We start from the raw sequence: 8,064 nt of genomic DNA, 5'->3' as shown, positions 1-8,064 counted from the left end.
TGGATGGAGGCAGAGAGGAAATATAGGGTTCTGAACTTGGTCTCCTACAGTTTTCTGGATGAGAATTGGATTTGAACTTGAAAAGAAGGGTAAAATGAGATATGTTTAATTTTACTTTGCATCTGAGAAATTGAGAAGTTTTATCTCTGGATAGGGAAAGAGAAATTATCTTTACTCCATCCATCCCTATCTATCATAAAATTATGACTGTGGTAAGACTGTTTTCCATAGCACCGGCACTTTTGACCTCAAAACAGCGATGTTATAAGAAACTAATTTTTTTCTGGACATTTTATTCCAGAACCTAAGATAGTACTGAAGTTTAAAAAGTATTTAGTAATATTTGTTGGGAGATATCCTCATAGGAAGACTTCCAGAATCTGTTCACTCTTTCATTTTCTTGACATAGAGTCTTCTGTATAGAGATGTTTTGTGTAACATTAAATCTAGGTGCTTGCTTGCCTTGATCTGTCAGGGCCATGGGCAGCTGATGGGTCTTTTTGAAAAGTAAAATAAGAGGATATTTGTTTTTTGTCCCCTCATTTTTGTGCCACCTTCTGCAGCAAGGACAACCTAAAGAGAAAAGCTTCTATGCATTTGAGTTTTAGACTTAGCCACAAATATAACATTAAGACTAGAATTCTGTTTGGCAGGAAAATGATAAAGGAAGAAATATTTCTATAAAATGTCAATACAAATCTGTTTTTTTCTAGCTCTCTCTTTTTTTCTTTTTAAGAATATCTCTTCATTCTCATTTGAAAGCATGCTACTAGAAGTAGGCAGCATCCCAACTAGCCAATTAGTATACTAAGATTAATGTGAAAAGTGCAACATAAATAAAGTAGAACATTGTGTGTAGCTGTCCAAACAGAACTGTTCTATGTTTGTTCCAAGAGACAAGGAGAGAGCTCCTCTGAGATTAGTGGTTTTTATCATGGTACTTATTGAGTGTTTAAAGCATTAAAATTTCAAACTCACAAGTGCATAAACAAGAAAAAAACATAAAACATATTACTTTTCTATGAAATATGTCATGTAAGATATTCCAAGATAAATATAGTGAGGAACAAAAGGTATTTACAATGTGTACTAATCAGGGTTCTCTAGAGTCACAGAACTTATGGATAGTCTCTATATAGTAAAGGAATTTATTGATGACTTACATTCTGCAGTCCAATTCCCAACAATGGTTCAGTAGTAGCTGTGAATGGAAGTCCAAGGATCTAGCAGTTACTCAGTCCTTACTCAGTACTTCTTCCAATGTCCTTATATGGTCTCCAGCAGAAGGTATAGCCCAGATTAAAGGTGTGTTCCACCACACCTTTAATCCCAGTGACCTTGAACTCAGAGATCTCCCTGTCTTAATCTTCTGGAATCCATAGCCACTATGCCTCAAGATCTCCATACCAAGATCCAGATCAGAAACTTCTATCTCCCAGACTCCAGATTAGGGTCACTGGTGAGCCTTCCAATTCTGGATTGTAGTTCATTCCAAATATAGTCAAGTTGACAATCAGGAATAGCCACTACACAATGAATCTGGGAAATAGTTTAAAGTTTTAATGTTACTTAATTAGCATCCTCTGCCCTACTTCTTCTTCCTCTTCTTCTCCATCTCTTTTCTATTACTCACTAAATATACAATCTAAAGTAAGCACCAAAGACAATATCTCTTTGCTATTCATTTCTTGCTTTTATCCAAGACTTTGTGTTCATGTTTGTTCTCCCATTAACACTCAGTTCATTTATGATGTTTTACTTTCAACTAGTCTAGACATAAAATTCAGAAGCTAAAAAGATAATGTAAATAGTTCCATGTTAGTTACTCTCCAGCCTTTATTGCTCAAAAGTTCCCAATAAACCAGTAGTACAAATATGTTTTAAATTCTGGTATAATCACTGCATATTTAATTATCAACAATATGGTTCAGGTAGTAAAGTTTCTTGCTTCAATACTGAAGAACTGAGTCTATTCCTAGGATCCATATGTTAGAAAGTGAGAACCAACTTCTTTTGGTTTCCCTCTGGCCTCTATATGTGTACCACTGTGTAGGCACTCACACACACAACCACAAAATGAAAAAAAGTTTTCAAAAAGAGTTAATTTTAATGCCAAGCCTGGTGGCACACGCCTTTAATCCCAGCACTCGGGAGGCAGAGGCAGGCGGATTTCTGAGTTCAAGGCCAGCCTGGTCTACAAAGTGAGTTCCAGGACAGCCAGGGCTATACAGAGAAACCCTGTCTCAAAAAACCAAAAAAACAAACCAAAAAAAAAAAAAAAAAAAAAAAAAAGAGTTAATTTCATGTTTCATTATGTCTATACTTTGGATATGATGAAGAATAGACAACAGTTAGAGTAAATTTGTTTTACTGTTACTCCAGGTTCTCAGATTCTTGAAAAGTCTTTGCCTTTTAATTGGTGTTTTTAATCTGGAATTAAATAATCATTCGTTCTGATGTGTGAATGATATTACAGCTATAAACTTCTTAGATAATTGCACTAAGTCAACTAGTAAAATGCATATCGAAGATATGGAGATAGTTTCATTTTGAAAGGGACACCTGAAAAATACCTGGATGCCATGTGTTTCTGTCCCTTAGCTAAGAAAAGTTAGCTAAGACTAAGTTCAGTCTCACAATTGGAAACATAAATAAAGGCATAGAGGAGTGATGGCTGTTTAAAGAGGGAGCTTGTGAACCCTGTACTGGCCGCTGAGCTGCTACAGGCCAGCCAGGCCCCTAACATGGCATAGTGCAAGAATTGGCTCTGAGCCAGGATTGAAACTACAAGATGGATGATCAGGATCTTAGGGATATTAATCCCCTTCAGCAAATGGCGGCCTCGGGAGCTGAGGTTGTGGTCAAACCCTTCTTCATGACACCTCTGGATGTGGTGAAGGTCTGCTTTCAGTCTCCGTGCTTCCAGAGATCTGTGGTAGCCAGAGTATTGACACTTCCCTCCAGATTTTGAAGACTCTCCTACACCAAATCACCCTCCACTCTACCATCCCGAAGGAAGTGCCTCCCATACTACAATGGTGTCCTAGAGCCCCTGTACCTGTGCCTAAATGGAACTTGCTCTGCCACTTGGTTTCAAGATCCTCTGCTCTTCACTCTTGTGAAGATTGTGAGGCCTGAGGGCACTAGGACCCTTGGAGCAGGCTCCCTGCCACCGTGGTGATGACTATGCCAGCTATCTCCTTTTATTTCACTGTTTATGACCAACTCAAAACTTACCTATGTGGTCAATCCTTGACCTCTGACCTCTACACATCTATGGTAGCTGGCGCCTTCACACGCATGGGCAGTAGGTCAGTTGTCAGCTCCTTGGAATTTGTACCAACCAAGCTGCAGGCTCAGCACATGTCATACCACGAACTAGCTATCTGTGTTTGAGCTGTGATGCCTCGGAGGGACTGATGCTCACTGAGATGAGGCTGGGGTTCCACAGATCTTTGAGATGTTCCCTTCTCAGTTGTGTACTGATTCAACTATGAGCTGGTGAATAGCTGGCTAAATGAGCTAAGACCAAAAGAACAGAAATCTGTTGGTGTCAACTCTGTAGCTGGTGGCATTTCAGGAATGGTACCTGCCACCCTTACCTATCTACTGTCAGGAAGACATAGCTTCAAATGCCACTGGGAGCAGTGGAGGCTGTGAGAGTGAAACCACCAAGAGCTGACTCCACCTGCCTCCTGCTTCAGAGTATCTAGGCAGAATGAGGCACCAGGGGACTCGGCAGGTTTCCTCCCACTGATCATCAAGGCTGTGCCCTTCTGTGCCCATCCGTGCCCTCCTGCACTTCCCCTGTGCCATCCAGTGCCATCATGATCAGTATTTACACGAGTTGGCAAAAGTTTCATTCAGAGGTTGAAACAAGAGCAGCCTCTGGGCCACTGAAAGTTAAGGACCAACTGGCTCTTCCACTCATAGAAACAGGAGACTGAGACTATCCCCTTCCCTCCCAACCCAGACACCTAGGCTGTCCTCACACAGAGATTCCTGCTCTTCCTCTTCCCAGGATCACTATTCTCTCACCATCAAGTTCAAAGCCAAATCCGAAGATTACTTGTGTAGCTTGGCTGGGAAGAATCAAGATCTCAAGCCAGGCATTATTCTCAGACCTGTTCGTTCCCTGTCTAAAGATGATGACCTTCAAGAAAAAGAGGAAAAGAAAAAAAGAAAGGTAGAAATAAGAAAAGAAAGAAAGGTATGTACATATCATACCCAAAGGCCTCGCTGGCACCTATGATACAATGTTAATTTGCTTGACCTGAAAATAATCATATCCCAATATACTTTCCTAACTAACATTTACTTATCCCCAATGCTGATGGTGCTATTTCGTTTGTGTAATGAGAACTTTATGGGAGAAAACCTCGGCTGTGAGATCAATATTAACTTTTATCATGAGCAACACACTGTGTTTTCTTTCCTTGCCATTTACTTTTGGTTTAGTTATGACCTGCCTGAGTGAAATCAAAGAATCTATTGAACTCACAGTGAAGTCACAGCACCTGGGTGAAAAATAAACTGATCTTTGTGGCTGAACATCAAAGCCTAGCAGAGACACTGATGCTTTGAGTGTGATATGTCTTTCAGAGTGATAATCCCATAGCACCACTTTTAAATTTTTATATTTTTACATTGTGTGATCCTTACCATGACTTTGTTAGGAGGTGAGCTCCTTACTTCATTTTGTAGGACCAAATGTGCTTAAAGTAGGAAATGGTCAGGTTCTGTATATTGGCACTTCAACTTCAATTAGGGCCAAAGAGAAGCAAGGGTTTGCCAGATTCAAAAAGTTAAAAAAAAAAAAAAAAAAAAAAAAACCTGTTCTCTAACTATAATGACAAGCACATCTTTCATTTTCTGTTTTCTTTGTTACAGAGGCTCACTGCATATCCCCAGACTGGCCTTCAACTCAGTCTTTACCTTCTTTTCTTTGCTGCTGAAGTTCTGTGATTACAGAATTATGGACAGCACTCTTGCCTACCTCACCTTTATCCGTTCTTGTGTTTCACATGATGACCCAGTGGCTTTGTAACATTGTAGTGTTTCAATATCTCGAACACAGTGCCTCTTCTTCTCAAAGCTTCACATGTAGTTTAGAAATACTTTTGAGATATTACTGTTTCTTTACTTTCCTGACTTATTCTTTGTTATTCCTGGTGTCTATCTTATGCCTTCATTTTCATAGGGAGTTTATTCTTCCTCTTGTAACTCCCTGCCAAGGACTTCCTACCAAATCAATTTTGTATCTTCCTTTAAAGTCCTTACAATAACTTCAAAATATTTGCAATATCCTTAAAGGAATAGCATTTGTAAAATATGAATTACCTCCATTTCATCACTGTCTTTAAAATTTCTAGCATAGTATGTTTCATAAAATTAACTGATAAAACTGAATGTGTGACATTTTTTGAGACACCTTCAAAATATACATTAAATAACTTAAAATCTTTTCTGTTCACACATGACTTAACATGGCATCTCATGTTTACCTCCCCTGTTCTGTATAATAAGACTAGTTTGTGACTTTTAAGTGTGACAATAATGTTTATAAATAGTAAAATTTTCCTTAGCATCTATCTTAGTTAGGTTTTTATTACTGTGAGTAAACACCATGACCAAGGCAACTCTTATAAGGACAACATTTAATTGGTGCTGGCTTACAGTTTCAGAGGTTCAGTCCATTATCATCAAGGAAGGAACATGGCAATATCCAGGCAAGGATGGTGGGAGGAGCTGAGAGTTCTACATCTTTATCTGAAGGCTGCTAGCAGAATACTGGCTCCCAAACATCTAGTATGAGGGTCTTAAAGCTCACACCCACACTGGCACACCTACTCCAACAGGCCCATATCTTCTAACAGTGCCACTTCTTGGGCCAAGAATATACAAACCATCACACCATCTCATTTAATTAGTTATGTTTTGAAACTTCATAAATTCTAGAATAAAAGGGCTGACTGGTTTCTATTTGAAGGCCTGCCAAATTACATCACCTTGAGAATCTCAGAAACCTGGCATTTTTGTGTGTATCTTTCAAGGTTACAAAAATGGAAGAAGCATTTGAATTGTGATAGTAGTTAAATTGATGAATATATATATATATATATATATATATATTACACAGCATATATATGACAGAACAAAACAAGCAAAACAATTCTAAAAATGGGTATATGGAGTTCTCTCGGTAGTTAAAAGCATTTGCTGTGCTTGGAGAACACTAGGGTTTGTTTTCTAAGTCCCTCGAGGTATCCCACAAGCATTTTTAACTCATCATTCAGCACATCCAATATCTTTTCTGCTTGTTCAGGCAGAAAGAATGTGGTATATGTGTACACATATAAACAAAATATTCATACATGCAGATAAAATAATTAAGTCTTTGAAAAATGGAGTACATTATTGCAAGGTTGTAATAATTAACAACATTTTCATACTATAATTTATATGCTGAAAAACATAAATGCATAAACTAATGAATTGTGTTATTTCAGTGAACAATGTACATATAGTAATTCTGGCACATATGCTTCATAAATTTAACATTCATATTGATATTAAAAATTGTATGGAAAAATTAAATACTCTTCATGTAAATATATAGCTTGTTCCAGTATGATTGAAAAATACTGTCCTGGAGAATAACTAACCTGGAACAGACCATGGGGGCTCATGGAGAATCAACAACCAACCAGAGAACAAAAATAGGATGGATCTAGACCTCCGTATACATGTAGTAGTTGTGCAGCTGGGACTTCATGTGAGAATCCTACAAGGGAAGATGCAGACTATGGAAGTCAGCTCTGCTTCTATCTTTCCTCAGTTTGTGTGTAGTAGCACCTGGATATCCCAAGAAGAAGCAAAAAGTAGAACCACAAATATTCACTAACAAATAATGTTTCTACAGGGAAAACAAAACATTTAGCAAAATAAATAAACATTATAGCTATAATATGATTCTAGGTAACTATACATGTAGATTAAAATGAGAGTAAGACAGTTTGTTCCTTGACATTTTATAATATTATACTAGACACACATTATCAATATTTAAGAAATTAATTATATGACACAAATTTAAAACAATATTACCCATAACTAAGAATCATTTCTCAGGCTGTTCCTTCATCATTAAATAGTACATGATTGCATGTTACATATACATAAAACCACACAACAATATGTGTATATACATATAGTGATAAACTTTAAGATCTGAAAATTAACTTGGAGTTTTTCAGCTATTCAACTCTAGGGCAACTTTGAAAATGAACTTTGAGTTTATGCAACTGGCTATATTAACAGAAGTAAGTTTAATTTTATTTTTACGCATTTAAGCATATCACTCATGCTCCAATAATACACTTTAATTTCACAGTAATTTTGTGCTAGTGACACTAAAGCCCTCTTAGAATGTGTGTGTGTGTGTGTATGTGTGTGTGTGTGTATCTATATCTCTCTCTAATCACTTAATGCTCCCTATGACTTTCTCTCTCTCTCCCTCTCCCTCTACCTCCCCCTCTCCCCCTCTCTCCCTCTCCCTCTTTCCCTTTCCCTCTCCTCTCCCTCTCTTTCTCCCTCTCTTTCTCCCTCTCTTTCTCTCTCTCTTTCTCTCTCTCTTTCTCTCTTTCTCTCTCTCTCTCTCTCTCCCCCTTCTGCCTCTTAGAATGCTTAGGAACTTGTTTTATTCAGGATTCTCCCAGTGGTCAGAGCCAATCACTCAACCATCACAGCTCAGGCTATGCACCACTAAACATGCTCAGGCATTTCTGAGCAGCTGAATTTTGGTACTGAAAATACATACATTCACAATACTTGACAAATGGTGATGTGCTTCACATAGAAATGTGTTAACATCTGCAAATGTGAATACAGCAAAAACAAACCCTCTACAAACCCCTTCTTTCTGTTACCTGGAAACCCAACACAGGCAACCTCTATGGCCCTCAACTCCATATTTCCTGTGCCCTCTCTGAGCATTAGGATGGCCAGTGTTCAGACTGTGGCTTTGACATCACTGTGGGTGCTGCAGTGAAATCAGTCAACACT

The 8,064-nt window shown here is 38.1% G+C and overlaps 1 pseudogene; it reads left to right on the top strand.

Annotated features, from left to right (window-relative positions):
• Positions 1 to 2,791: 2,791 nt before the first annotated feature.
• On the top strand, positions 2,792 to 3,831 carry LOC110295663 (annotated as a pseudogene).
• Positions 3,832 to 8,064: the final 4,233 nt, after the last annotated feature.

This window comes from Mus caroli, chromosome 6, assembly GCF_900094665.2.
Source record: "Mus caroli chromosome 6, CAROLI_EIJ_v1.1, whole genome shotgun sequence".
Classification (NCBI taxonomy): Eukaryota; Metazoa; Chordata; class Mammalia; order Rodentia; family Muridae; genus Mus; species Mus caroli.
Note: the sequence above shows the minus strand (reverse complement) of the source record. Positions and strands in the feature narration are given on the sequence as shown.